Source organism: Triticum aestivum, chromosome 6D, assembly GCF_018294505.1.
Source record: "Triticum aestivum cultivar Chinese Spring chromosome 6D, IWGSC CS RefSeq v2.1, whole genome shotgun sequence".
NCBI classification, from domain to species: domain Eukaryota; kingdom Viridiplantae; phylum Streptophyta; class Magnoliopsida; order Poales; family Poaceae; genus Triticum; species Triticum aestivum.
In genome coordinates, this window is record NC_057811.1 from 493,951,577 (window position 1) to 493,966,365 (window position 14,789).

The 14,789-nt window shown below is 45.9% G+C and overlaps 1 pseudogene; it reads right to left on the reverse strand.

Annotated features, from left to right (window-relative positions):
- Window positions 1-5,353: 5,353 nt before the first annotated feature.
- LOC123142826 (disease resistance protein Pik-2-like) overlaps window positions 5,354-14,789 on the reverse strand; it is a 39,454-nt pseudogene continuing 30,018 nt past the window's right edge.

A 14,789-nucleotide genomic window follows, 5' to 3' on the forward strand; every position in this document is an offset into this window, starting at 1 on the left:
GGGTTTTGTCAACTCTTGTCAACAAACACCCCCCCCCCTAGTTGCGAGTCGATGGGAAACTTACAACTGAAGACCCTCAACCCAAAAAAAACACACACACCCCCTAGTTGCAAGTTGCCCATCGACTCGCAACTGGGGGTCCTCAACAAACACACACCCCTAGTTGCGAGTCGATGCTTGACATGCAACTAGGGACCCCTTGAGAAAAAGACACACACACACACCTCTAGTGCAAGTCGGTTATCGACAAGCAATTGGGGACCCTCAACACACACACATCCCCTAGTTGTGAATTGATGGTCAACTTGCGACTGAGGGTCCTCAACAAACACACACACATCCTAGTTGTGAGTCGATGACTGACATGCAACTGGGAACCCCTTGAGAAAAAGACACGCACACACACAAAACACACACACACACACACAAGCACGCACACATACCCCCTAGTTGCGAGTTGATGGTCAACTTGCAACTGGGGGTTCTCAACAAACACACACCTGCTAGTTGCGAGTTTGATGGTCAACATGCAACTGAGGACCCTTGACAAAAAGACACACACACACCTCTAGTTGTGAGTCGGTTATCAACATGCAACTAGTGACCCTCTACAAAAACACACACACACACATCCTTAGTTGCGAGTCGATGAGCGGGGTGCAACTGGGGGCCACAACAAAACACACACCCTCTACAAACACACACACACACGCACATCCTTAGTTGCGACTTGATGAGCGGGTTGAAACCGGGGGCCACAACAAAAGAGACACACACACACACACAGAGCACCCCCTAATTGCGAGTCGATGGACAACTTGCAACTGGGGGTTCTCAACAAATACACACACACACCCCTAGTTGTGAGTCGATGATTGACATTCAACTGCGGACACTTTGATGAAAATAACACACAGACACACACACACACCCTAGTTGCGAGTCGATTATCGACATGCAACTTGGGACCCTAGTTGCAAGTCGATGCTTAACATGCAACTAAGGACCCCTTGACAAATAGACACACACACACATCACTCCTAGTTGCAAGTCGGTTATCAACATGCAATTGGGGACCCTTGACACACACACATCCCCGTAGTTGCGAGTTGATGGTCAACTTGCAACTGGGGGCCACGAATAAAACACACACACACACAAACACACACGTACCCCCTAGTTGCGAGTCGATGGTCAACTTGCAACTAGGGGCCACGAACAAAACACACACACACACACGCACGCACACATCCCTTAGTTGCGAGTCGATGGGCAACTTGCAACTAGGGGTCCTCAACACACACACCCCCTAGTTACAAGTCGGTGGTTGAGATGCAACTGGGGGCCCCTTGACAAAAAGACACACACACGCACGCACTTCTAGTTGCGAGTCGATTATTGACATGCAACTAGGGACCCACGACAAAACAAACACACACACGTACCCCCTAGTTGCGAGTCGATGGCCAACATGCAACTGGGGGTTCTCAACAAATACACACACACACACCCCTAGTTGCAAGTCGATGGTTGACATTCAACTGGGGACACTTTGATAAAAATAACACACACACCCCCCAGTTGCGAGTCGATTATCGACATGCAACTTGGGACCCTAGTTGCGAGTCGATGCTTGACATGCAACTAGGGACCCCTTGACAAATAGACAAACACACACAACACTCCTAGTTGCAAGTCGGTTATCGACATGCAATTGGGGACCCTCGACACACAAACACAACACACATCCCCGTAGTTGCGAGTTGATGGTCAACTTGCAACTGAGAGCCACGAATAAAACACACACACACACACACACACACGTACCCCCCTAGTTGCGAGTCGATGGTCAACTTGCAACTGGGGGTTCTCAACAAATACGCACACACACACCCCTAGTTGTGAGTCGATGGTTGACATTCAACTGCGGACACTTTGATAAAAATAACACACAGACACACACACACCCCAGTTGCGAGTCGATTATCGACATGCAACTTGGGACCCTAGTTGCAAGTCGATGCTTAACATGCAACTAAGGACCCCTTGACAAATAGACACACACACATCACTCCTAGTTGCAAGTCGGCTATCAACATGCAATTGGGGACCCTTGACACACACACACATCCCCGTAGTTGCAAGTTGATGGTCAACTTGCAACTGGGGTCCACGAATAAAACACACACACACACACACACACACACACACACACACAGAGACACACACGTGCCCCCTAGTTGCGAGTCGATGGTCAACTTGCAACTAGGGGCCACGAATAAAACACACACACACACGCAAACATCCCTTAGTTGTGAGTCGATGGGCAACTTGCAACTAGGGGTCCTCAACACACACACCCCCTAGTTACAAGTCGGTGGTTGAGATGCAACTGGGGGCCCCTTGACAAAAAGACACACACACGCACGCACTTCTAGTTGCGAGTTGATTATTGACATGCAACTAGGGACCCACGACAAACACACACACACACACACACACACACAAACAGACACACACACACACACACGTACCCCCCTAGTTGCGAGTCAATGGTCAACTTGCAACTAGGGGTTCTCAACAAATACACACACATACACCCCTAGTTGCGAGTCGATGCTTGACATTCAACTGGGGACACTTTGATAAAAATAACACACACACACCCCAGTTGCGAGTCGATTATCGACATGCAACTTGGCACCCTAGTTGTGAGTCGATGCTTGAAATGCAACTAGGGACCCCTTGACAAATATACAAACACACACAACACTCCTAGTTGCAAGTCGGTTATTGACATGCAGTTGGGGACCCTCGACACACACACACAACACACATCCCCGTAGTTGCGAGTTGATGGTCAACTTGCAACTGGGGGCCATGAATAGGACCCAACAAGAGTACGAGCACACAACTAGGGGGGTACGGGTGCAACTACAATCAACCCCCACCCCCCTAAAAAACAACCCACGACCGTAGTCTTGAGTTGTAGTTGCACTCGAGCTGGGTCGGTTTCAAATACAATTAAAAAAATTGAAAAAGATTTCGCCGGCGCTGACACCCTCCCTCCGACCCCCGGTTGCGGTAGGTCTTGCTGTTGCGCTTGCGTCCGGGTTGGGGCAGTTGCAACTGTAACAAAATAAACAAAAAAAATTGAAAAAAAGACTTCGTCGGCATACACACACAAGCTTTAAAACAATAAAAAATTAAAAAACTAAAAAATCTATATTTCCAAATAGAAAGGAAGAAATAAAAGTACAAACAACGAAACTATAACTGAAACTAGTTGGACAGTAGAAAGGTTGTGTGTGTATTATGTTTCTTGCAAATTGTGCATAGTTTGGTTGTGTGTGCAGTTATACGCGAACGACAGAATATATATATATGAGTAAAAGTTTTAAAAACAAAGAAAGAAAATGAAATGATTAAAAAGTTGGGCCCTTTCATCTCACTACTCTTTCCCACTTTCTATACAAAAGAAGAAATAGAAATCATAAAAAGGAAAAAACATTGTATTGAGAAAAAACAACCTGAACATAGCTGTAGTTGCAGTCAGACTACAATGTTTGCAATTGCAACTCTAATGATGGACATGCAACTAGCCCAACAAACCTTCTTCCGACCCCAGTTTCAATCGGATTACAACACATACAGTTGCATGTCTAGTAGTAGACATGCAACTGCAACTGGTAAAACAACTATTAATAATTATAAAAATCTACTTTTGAAAAATCTACAACAATTATTTTACATAAAATAAAGTACTAAAAATTGTATACGTTCAAACAATGGAAAAGGATCTCTTAGGAAAAAGAAACAACCGCTGCTGAAGACAAGAAACAGAGGGATACAAATGCGACAATGATGCTTGGTGGCATCGGACAGAGAAACAAGCTTAGCTTCTGAATATAAAAAGAAAAAAAGCCACCTTAAAAGGCTGCTCCAGCGCTCCCTACATGGGCCACCGGCCTGCACTGCTCGTACGACGACACGAACAGCCGGTTCGCTCATCTCGCACGAATAACTACGCTTTTAATCCAACGACTCACAAAGTGAATGAGACCAAAATAAATCTCAGCTAGCTGAGTTTTAGCAATCCCTTTTTTTTAAGGGAACCTCTATCTCCTCATTTAACTCCTCTCCTTTGACATAGGTGAGTTCTGGATTGAAGGGTTTGGAGGATAATAAATGCTCATTAACTTGATTTTAGTCTATTTAGTATTTGGATCTAAGCATGGATGAGGCTAGCAAGTTTTAGTCCCACTACTTTTAGTCATGGGACTAAAACGTATCCAAGCACCCTCTGAATCAATATATGTTGAACGTTATTGGGCAACGACAGAAATTGCATGTGCGCGCATTCACGAGGATGTGTGGCATCTCAATGTGCAGAGTTTGTTTTGCGTGCGTGGCTCTACACTGTCTCGAGATACAAGAGTTATTCTTACGTCGACCGAGGTCCTAGTTTATAAACGCATCGCTTTAACGAGCCAATCGACGTACCTTTCTCTGCCCACGTTAACCGAACGTGAATCTTGGCCACTGGCACGTGTTGTCACATGGTCATGGGGTTGCTTTGTCGCACACATCGAGAGTATTGGACATTTTCTATGGCATGACACAGGAAATCGAGAGGAAGATGTCGACTACATCCGAGTGCCGAGAGGGGGAAGACATACCTAGATGCGGTGCTGAGGTGTTGCGGGGGCAAGGGGATTCAGTCTCCGGCAAGTCCATCTAGAACGCGCCGGCGCCGACGACCGAGATGCTTCGAATCCAGCGCTGTCAGTGAGGGCCGTAAATCTGCCGACTTAGGCGCCGCCGCTAGTGAGAGAGGATCAAATCTAGGTGGGGGAGGTGCACTGTGGGTCTTATGGGGTTCGGCGTTGGCGCGTGGTGGCCACGAGAGGCTAGAGAGGAGGCGCCGGAGTATATGCGGCGAGAGTGGGGTGGGTGAGGCCAAGGCGAGAGGAGAATTTTTTTGCTAGGTCAGATGGGTGGCAGAGTAAAAATAGGAGCCTTTGGTGCCAACGAGTAAATTTTTTACTCCGTTAACCATTTTAAGACTTCGGTTAGGTTCCAATGAGAGGATTAAATTGGAATCTTACTCCTCTAACCCGTTTTAGGGATCGGCTAGATATGCTCTAAGGAAGAGATATAGGTGTATAGTATACAGACATATGCCTGTAATCTGTATATACAACATGCCGCTGGCACTCTGCACGGAGTGCTGCAATACTGCTGTTCCACTTATCCAAATGTTCAGGTTTCAAAAGAATATGCCGAGCTGATAAGTTCGATTTCTTCTGGACGTTGAGAGGATCCAAACGTTGGCCGAAGAACTGGAACATCTTCAGTCCCAATCCGTTACAACTTTCATCTGATTGGATGATGTCTTGAGCTGCTCAACTGCATGTTCCATTGCCAGGTTGCCTTTCCAACCACGGATATTGAACTCCTTAAGGTTCTTCAAGTTCCCCAGCCCGTCAACGCTCATCTCCATGTTACCAGACTCCAATAGGAGTGTCTCGAGCCGTATCATTGATCCTTCCTTGAATGTGAGCACGGTGGGGCATCTGACCACCTTCAGGATCCTCAGCTCCCAGAAGCTATGTTCAGTACGTGCAACCAGTTCTGGGCCTTTGTAGCTATTTTCCTTCCTTCAACTGGACGCTCCGGAGGTTGGGCAACCTAGACAAGACATTAAATAACTGGTCGCCGACTAGCTCTGCACATCCCAATTCAAATTTTGTGAGGTTTAAGAGTGAGCCGATCCAGTTGGGCACTTCGCTAATCCGGCCAAACAGGCTTAGGCATTGGAGTCGCGGCGGTGGTGGGTAGATGTCATGGAGAAAGTCCACACTGCCAGCATGTCCAAGTAATCCACACTCCCAGCATTCGAGATGAAGCGATCGGAGATTGTATGGCATCTGGGAGAAGGCAAGCTTATCCGAAAACCATTCTTCCAGCTCACATCTTTGCTCTCTATGGATTTGGATGCATAGCACCCGTAACCCTGGCAGCTCACAAATGTCTTTGGCAACCCCAAAGTTATCGCTGGTGAGAAGTCCCATGTCGACCTCGCGCAGCGCCTTCATTTTCCCTAGACCTTCTGGCAGAAGCCACTCATTTGACCTTAGCCGCTCTAGCTTGCTCAGCTTTGTCACACTTTGCGGCAGGCTGCTTATTTTCGTGTTCTTTATATCAAGAGTCTCCAATTGCTCTAGATTTCCAACTTTGCGGGGCATCTTTGAGACGTCTGTACCCCTCAAGCTCAAGAACCTGAGAAGATATAGTCCACATACATCTCTCATGTGCTTGTCTTGCAGGGCCTTGCAATCTTCCAAGTCAAGCACCCTTAGCAATTTGAACTCGCTGAGACGATTCAACAGTTTGCTGATGCCGATGCCATAGTGCTGAAATGTACTTAGTGATCGTACATATCGTACCTTCATCGCATCAACGCCAGGGACCCCATCATGTTCATGTTGCTCATCATGGTCGTTTCGATATAAGGAGAGGTGGCGGATCCTTTCAAGTCCATGCTGCATTCCTCTGTATTGCCGCCCAACCAAGCTAACAAAGTTAGACTCCTTGGATTTGGAGACAATGACCTCAAGGATCATGCCATGCACCAGACACCCCTCTACCTCCACCTCCCCACTACTATAAGGGTCTTCAATATACATAGACTTCTCTAACAGAATCATGTTCCTACTCACCAGCTCATTCAAGTATATTTCTGCAATCTCTAACAAAGTCAACCCCGGGATCTCAGCAACCAAACCTTCAGCAATCCATCTGTATAGCAGTCTGTCCTTGGCAATCACATAATCCTCCCGGAAAATGGTGATGCATCATACAAGCCTTGAGATGACAAGGCATGTACTCATAGATGAGTGTAACCATGTGCCTTACCCCCTCAAGGGTAGGGTATCTCTCCAGAGAACCCATTGATCTAGAAACTCTTCCCCACACCTCTTTGTCTTCGGCTGATGTATAGCTTGCCAGAACGCCGGCGATGCTAACGATAGCCAATGGCAACCCACCACAATTTTTCAAAATCTTGTGCATGACTTTTTCCAATCCATCTGAGCAAGCAGGTATGGAGCCAAATACTCTCTTCATGAATAATTCCTTACTGTCCTTTAGTTCCAGGGGCTTCATATCGTGGACTAAGTAGGCATGCACTAGCTGCAACGGTGGCCACCTGCTGTACCCGAGTTGTCACAATGATTCTGCTGCCGCAATTATTTTCTGGCAATTTGCGTCTGATAGCGTCCCAGGTTGGTACACACCATACATCATCAATCACAACAAGATACCTGATTTAATTGGACGTATACATTACTTCAAGTCAGGAATTCTGTGTATGTTCAAAAAATAATAACAAATAGTTATTCAATTAGAAATACCAACAACATTTACAGCAAATTAAGGAGTTTGATTTCTCTGCAAATGGCAGCTAAGATTATTATCTTCTTGTCCACGAGTTGCAATACCCTGATCGGATGACGTATTTTCCCTCCTTTTTGGTGATTTCTCTCGAAACTTGTACAATAAGCAATGTGTGAAGGAAGCAACTTAGGGATGGAGAATAGTTTGGTTCTCACATACTGGTATTTCATAGTTTTTCAACGATAAGTTCAAAGAAATTCCATTAAAGCACAAAATAGAAAATCTCAATTCTGCACTGTTCTAACCAGTCAATGGCAGTTTCTCAGTAGTAGTAGATTTACTAAAAACTGGAAGACCTTTTACTGCTTATGTGTATTTCAGAATAGTTGCTAGACTGCTTGTGCATGTGCTCAAGACTAGTGGGCGATCCCTCACTGAGTTTGTATTATTTGTAAATGAGTGAAGTGTATTTTTTGTCCCTCAACTTACCGCGAAGTGTGTGTTTCGTCCATCAACTTTTTTTGGTTGGAACCTTCGTCCCTCAACTCTTAATACCAGATATATTTAGCTCATGACAGCGGTATTCTCAGTCAAACCCTGTTTAGCTCACGACCAAAGCGGGATTGGAACATTAGTTTTTTGCTCCGATGACGATTCTCGCAAACGGTGTCCCATTTTTGCCACTAAGCATATGCTTGTGCTCCGGGGAAGCCCTGCCACCCCATAGACCATAACTTGGTCAATGGTGACCATGCTTTGCCATCAGTGGTGATTCCCTCCATTAATGGTTGCCATCGTCTCATCTTCCCCGTGTAGACCGCGCGCAACCCCGAAGGAGAGGACAACGGAACACCGGTGGAGAGAAACATAGGGAGAGAGATGTGAGAGGAGCATGACGGAGGAGTTGCTCATGTGCCTTTGCACTGTGCGTGTACCAGCAATGGTGATGGCGGCTCACTGGCCAGGCGATGGTCTAAAGCTCCGGGGGAGAACAAAAACGGAACTAGGGTGACGAGAGGGTGCAACTAGTGTTGTCAGGAAGAGGCAGAATGGCTCGGACGATCGCCAACATCCACGCCGCTACTCCTTTGACGACTAGCAACGGGGCGGAGCTAAAGACGAGGGGAGGCAACTTTTTTTTTTCAGGAACAAGGGGAAGTGACTTTTGTTGAGTATCGTGATTGTTAGGAAAGACGAGGTAGACTAGGATTTGTTTTGGCTTGTCTTGTACTCCAAGTAAATCAATGTACTCCTATATATATGCCCACGAGGCTTAAGCAATATAACAAACTATTCCATCAAATCCCTCTCTTCCTTCTAATATGGTATCAGTTTCCGAGTTCTAAACCCTAGCCGCCGCCGCTTCCGCACCCGCGCGCTGCCCCTGGGGCGGTCGGCCTCCATGACCACCGCCGGGGGCCGCGCCGCCCGTACCTAGGGTTCGTCCGCCGGCTGCCCTAGAGAGTCTTTTTTTCCCGATCCTTTGATCCGGGTTTTCTCTCTCTCGCCGGTCGCTTTGATCGGCGTCTCTTTTTGGTTTTTGGTCTATGTGATCCGGTTTGCGTTGCCCACCGCCGCCATCGATACCCCGCGTCTCTACTCCGACACCGGCGCGACCGGCCGGCTGCTTCACCGACCCGGCGGCCTCACGCGTCGTCCATGCGTCTGCCGTCGGTCGCCCCGACCCGGCGGCCTCGCGCGGCGTCCGCGCGTCGGCCCGCCGGTCGCCCCAACCCGGCGGCCTCGCGTCATGCAGCGGCCCTTCACCGCTGTCGTTCGCCGCGACGGCCCGCCCGTCGATCTAAGCCGGCCGTCACCGCCCTGCTCCGACCGGGACTCCTGCATCACCCCAACCCGGCGGCCTCGCGCCATGCGGCGGCCAATCATAGCCGCCCTGTCGCCCGCCGTCGCCGGCTTCATCTCTGACTCCGCCGCCACCGCGCATCCACCGAGCGGCATCCCTGACCTCGCGCGCGATCGGATTGATTACCCGCCTGCCGCCGCGATCTGCCTCATCTACGTCGTGCGACCGACCTGGCCCGTCAGTTGCGTGCGCCCCCGCAGGCCCCGTGAAGACCGTCCCGAGTTCAACGCGCCCCTCTACCGATCGAGCAACGGGCTGCCACTGCGTCGCCTCGTCGGGCCGCAGCGCCGCCGCCCCGTGGTTCTTCTCCCGGCTGCACCAACCTGCGTCACCGCTCCGTTGCCCCTTCGGGCCGTAGTACCGCGGCCCGCGGTCCACCGCCGCCCAGAGGCCGTCCGCTCCAGGTCGTCCCCGTGGCAGCTCCGACCCTCGCGCCGCCATTGCGTCGCCCCATCGGGCCGTAGCGAGCGTGGCACCACCAGTAGAAAAAGAGTCATCTCTCCCGGTTGGTAAGGGCCTTTTGTCCCGGTTGTTGAACCAGGACTAAAGGGTCATTACTAATGCCCTAGACCTTTAGTCCCGGTTCTTACACGAACCGGGACAGATGGGCCTCCACGTGGCCGGTGCGGCGAGCCCAGGTAGGAGGGCCTTTGGTCCCGGTTGGTGGCACTAACCGGGACCAATAGGCATCCACGCGCCAGCATTTCAGGGGCTGGGGTTTTTGTTCTTTTTGAAGGGGGGTGGGGGGTTGGGGGTTTTGGGGGTTAATTTAGGTGTTTCATATATTGTGTTAGCTAGCTAATTAATAGAGAGAAGTGTCCTCTCTTATCTCTGTGCTTGGTCGACGCTACGTACTATATACGTATAGAGAGGACTAGACACGCTAGCTAGTAAGCAAATGAAGGAAACAGAAGATCGTCATGAACATATATATGCATACAGAGAGAAGTGATATCGACCACCTCTCCTTCTCCGAGAGATTGGTCGAACAACAAGTTCTCGTATATCTATCCGACACTACCGGCTATATATATACAATAATTATCTCTTACAATATAATCTCCTAATTATATATGAACACAGGGTCCACATAGTATTCTCCGTTTTCAGCGATCACGTGGTCGAGGAAGAATGCCGCCAATTCCTCTTGAATTGCTCGCATACGATCTGGTGGTAGGAGTTCATCCCGCATCCGAAAGATCTAATTTGAAGAAGGGGTCAATACATACATATATATATATATATATATATATATATATATATATATATATATATATATATATATATATATATATATATATATATATATATATATGAATAAATGAAACTCAACACAAATGATGATAATAAAATAAAATTGTGAATATTATTGCTTACGCACTTCATATTGTTCGTCTGAGTAGCCCCGCTCACAGGTCGTGTAGCGGATGGACTCGCAAACGTAGTATCCACAGAAATCATTTCCTTGTTCCTGCCACAACCACTTTACAAGAAATAGAGGTCAATCAAACTGATAAGCAAGCATGCTAAATGGTATTGATGAAACTAGCGCTTGAATCACTAGGAGATGCGTGGAACATGCTACTATAGTACTTACTTTCGGGTGTCTAAATTGCAGCTTCTTCGGCAGTCCCAGAGCTTTTTTGGTGAATTTTCTCCAAACCCTGCTAGACAAAGAAAACAATTACTTGATATCAGGAAATGAACAAAGTTGCTGATATGGTGGATAATGATCGATTTAACTTACTTCTCGAGCATTTGAGTCATGTCCGCATAGTTATCGGGATCTTTTCGTCTCGAGTCTAAGACGGTTACTAGTCCCTGCTCAAGCTTAATCTCTAGGAGAATATAGTGGAAGCTGCGCACGCATGCATAAGTCATCAATTACATTACTATAACCTGGACTAATAAGGGAAACCGGATATGCACAAGATAGTAACACTCACTTGAAGTTGTAAGGAAAGAGTATTATATCTTTGTTTTCATTTATTACCAACGATCGTAGCAAGTTGGCCTCGGTATTTTCGGCATGATATTTAACCTCAGTTGCATCTATGAGATTTGTGTTAATGAATCCAATATCACCGATTTGTCTTTTCTTCAATTCGGCGATCTTCAATCTGCATAATATAGTGAGGATAATTATAAATACATGCAATGAAAGAGCTGACCTATATAGAGAGACTTAATGACAGAAGTAGTACTACTTACAGACAGTAGCAAGTGATCGTTAATTTATCGAGGGCCTTTTGATTGAAAAACTGGATGAACTCCTCAAATGGAACATTCAACATTTCAATTCCAACGAGGTCATGCTCCTCTTTAACTCTCAGCGTCAAAGTATTCCTCCCCCCAGACTCTCTGCAGGTTTTCATGTACCAATCATGTAATCTTCGCATCATTGTTTTTAGAGATCTTTCATCTTTGACGAGAGGCTTCCCGTAATGGTATTTGTGCTCGTCCACCTCCGAGAAATCATAATGTACATCGTCGGGAAGGTAATCTCCAAGATTGCTATAACCGGGCACCATCCTCGGATCATTAGCGACGATGTCGCTAGACACCTTGAGCGGGGGGCACGATTGCACTAGTAGAAAAAGGGTCAAATGTGAAGCACATTAGTGCCGGTTTGATTTTGAGCCGGCACTAATGTGTCCATTAGTGCCGGTTCCAACGGCTAGGCGGGCGGAGATCATTAGTACCGGTTCGTGAGCAACCTTTAGTACCGGTACGTGTCACGAACCGGTACTAATGAGGCTGTGTCAGCCTGTGGTCAGGCTGGGGCCCCACGGGCACCTTTAGTACCGGTTCGTGCCATGAACCGGTACTATAGTTTCTTAGTAAGCTGTTTTTTAGTCCCACCTCGCGAAGAGAGAGGCACTAGGAGCGGTTTATAAGCCCTGAGTGCAGAGACGATGAAGGAGAGGCGCAATGCTCATCTGCATGTTGCTTAGCTTTAAGCCTTGAGGAATAGTGTAGACTGCACGGAGCTATGTGCAGTGCAGTTTGCACTATTCCGAAAGGCTTGAAGCTAATTAACGAGCATTGTGCCTCTTTTTATCTTTAATAACTTATTACAACTCCGGACTTCTTGTGTTACAGCAAAAACTGGACGCACTTCGTGTACAGACTAGACAATCTCTTTCGAAGTATCAGGGTTTCTGACGAGAACTCATCTGTTACATGGGCACTTCATTTTTTTTCAACTTATTACAACTCCAGACTTTTTTGCGTTCCGTAAACACCATTCAAAGCGACATCATCAATTTTCAAAACTTTCTGACACCATTTGCTATTTTTTAGTCATTTACCGATTTGTTTAGAGAGCTAAATGACCGTGAAATTGAAAATCACTACAAAATGAACTCTAAAAATGTCAAAACTTGGCATGGTATCATCATTTCACCCACATAGCATTTGCAAAAGAGTAGAGAGGGTTACGGCAAAAACTGGACGCACTTCATGTACAAACTGGACAATCTCTTTCGGAGTATCAGGGTTTTGGACGAGAACTCATCTGTTACACTGGCACTTCATTTTTTTAAACTTATTAAAACTCCAGACTTTTTTTGCGTTCCGTACGCACCATTCAAAGCAACGTCATCAATTTTCAACACTTTCTGACATCATTTGCTAATTTTCAGTCATTTACCGATTTGTTTAGAGAGCTAAATGACCATGAAATTGAAAATCACTACAAAATGAACGCTGAAAATGTCGAAACTTGGCATGGTATCATCATTTCACCCACATAGCATGTGCAAAAGAGTAGAGAGGGTTACGGCAAAAACTGGACGCACTTCGTGTACAAATTGGACAATCTCTTTCGAAGTATCAGGGTTTCGGACGAGAACTCATCTGTTACATGGGCACTTCATTTTTTTAAATTTATTACAACTCCAGACTTTTGTGCGTTCCGTACACACCATTCAAAGCGACGTCATCAATTTTCAAAACTTTCTGACATCATTTGCTATTTTATAGTCATTTACCGATTTGTTTAGAAAGCTAAATGACCGTGAAATTGAAAATCACTACAAAATGAACTCTGAAAATTTCGAAACTTGGCATGGTATCATCATTTCACCCACATAGCATGTGCAAAAGAGTAGAGAGGGTTACGGCAAAAACTGGACGCACTTCGTCCACAAACTGGACAATCTCTTTCGAAGTACCAGGGTTTCGGACGAGAACTCATCTGTTACACTGGCATTTCAATTCTTTAAACTTATTACAACTCCAGACTTGTTTTGCGTTCCGTACGCACAATTCAAAGCGACGTCATCAATTTTGAACACTTTCTGACATCATTTGCTATTTTTCAGTCATTTACCAATTTGTTTAGAGAGCTAAATGACCGTGAAATTGAAAATCACTACAAAATGAACGCTGAAAATGTCGAAACTTGGCATGGTATCATCATTTCACCCACATAGCATATGCAAAAGAGTATAGAGGGTTACGGCAAAAACTGGACGCACTTCGTGTACAAACTGGACAATCTCTTTCGAAGTATCAGGGTTTCTGACGAGAACTCATCTGTTACATGGGCACTTCATTTTTTTAAACTTATTACAACTCCAGACTTTTTTGCGTTCCGTACACACCATTCCAAGCGACATCATCTATTTTCAAAACTTTCTGACATCATTTGCTATTTTTTACTCATTTACCGATTTGTTTAGAGAGCTAAATGACCGTGAAATTGAAAATCACTACAAAATGAACTCTGAAAATGTCGAAACTTGGCATGATATCATCATTTCACCCACATAGCATGTGCAAAAGAGTAGAGAGGGTTACGGCAAAAACTGGACGCACTTCGTGTACAAACTGGACAATCTCTTTCGGAGTATCAGGGTTTCGGACGAGAACTCATCTGTTACACTGGCACTTCATTTTTTTAAACTTATTACAACTCCAGACTTTTTTTGTGTTCCGTACGCACCATTCAAAGCAACGTCATCAATTTTCAACACTTTCTGACATCATTTGCTATTTTCAGGCATTTACCGATTTGTTTAGAGAGCTAAATGACCGTGAAATTGAAAATCACTACAAAATGAACTCTGAAAATGTCGAAACTTGGCATGGTATCATCATTTCACCCATATAGCATGTGCAGAAGAGTAGAGAGGGTTACGGTAAAAACTGGACGCACTTCGTGTACAAACTGGACAATCTCTTTCGGAGTATCAGGGTTTCGGACGAGAACTCATCTGTTACACTTGCACTTCATTTTTTTAAACTTATTACAACTCCAGACTTTTTTTGCGTTCCATACGCACCATTCAAAGCGACGTTATCAATTTTCAACACTTTCTGACATCATTTGCTATTTTTTAGTCATTTACCGATTTGTTTAGAGAGCTAAATGACCGTGAAATTGAAAATCACTACAAAATGAACTCTGAAAATGTCGAAACTTGGCATGGTATCATCATTTCACCCACATAGCATGTGCAAGTAGAGGGGGTTACTGCAAAAACTGGACGCACTTCGTGTACAAAGTGGACAATCTCTTTCG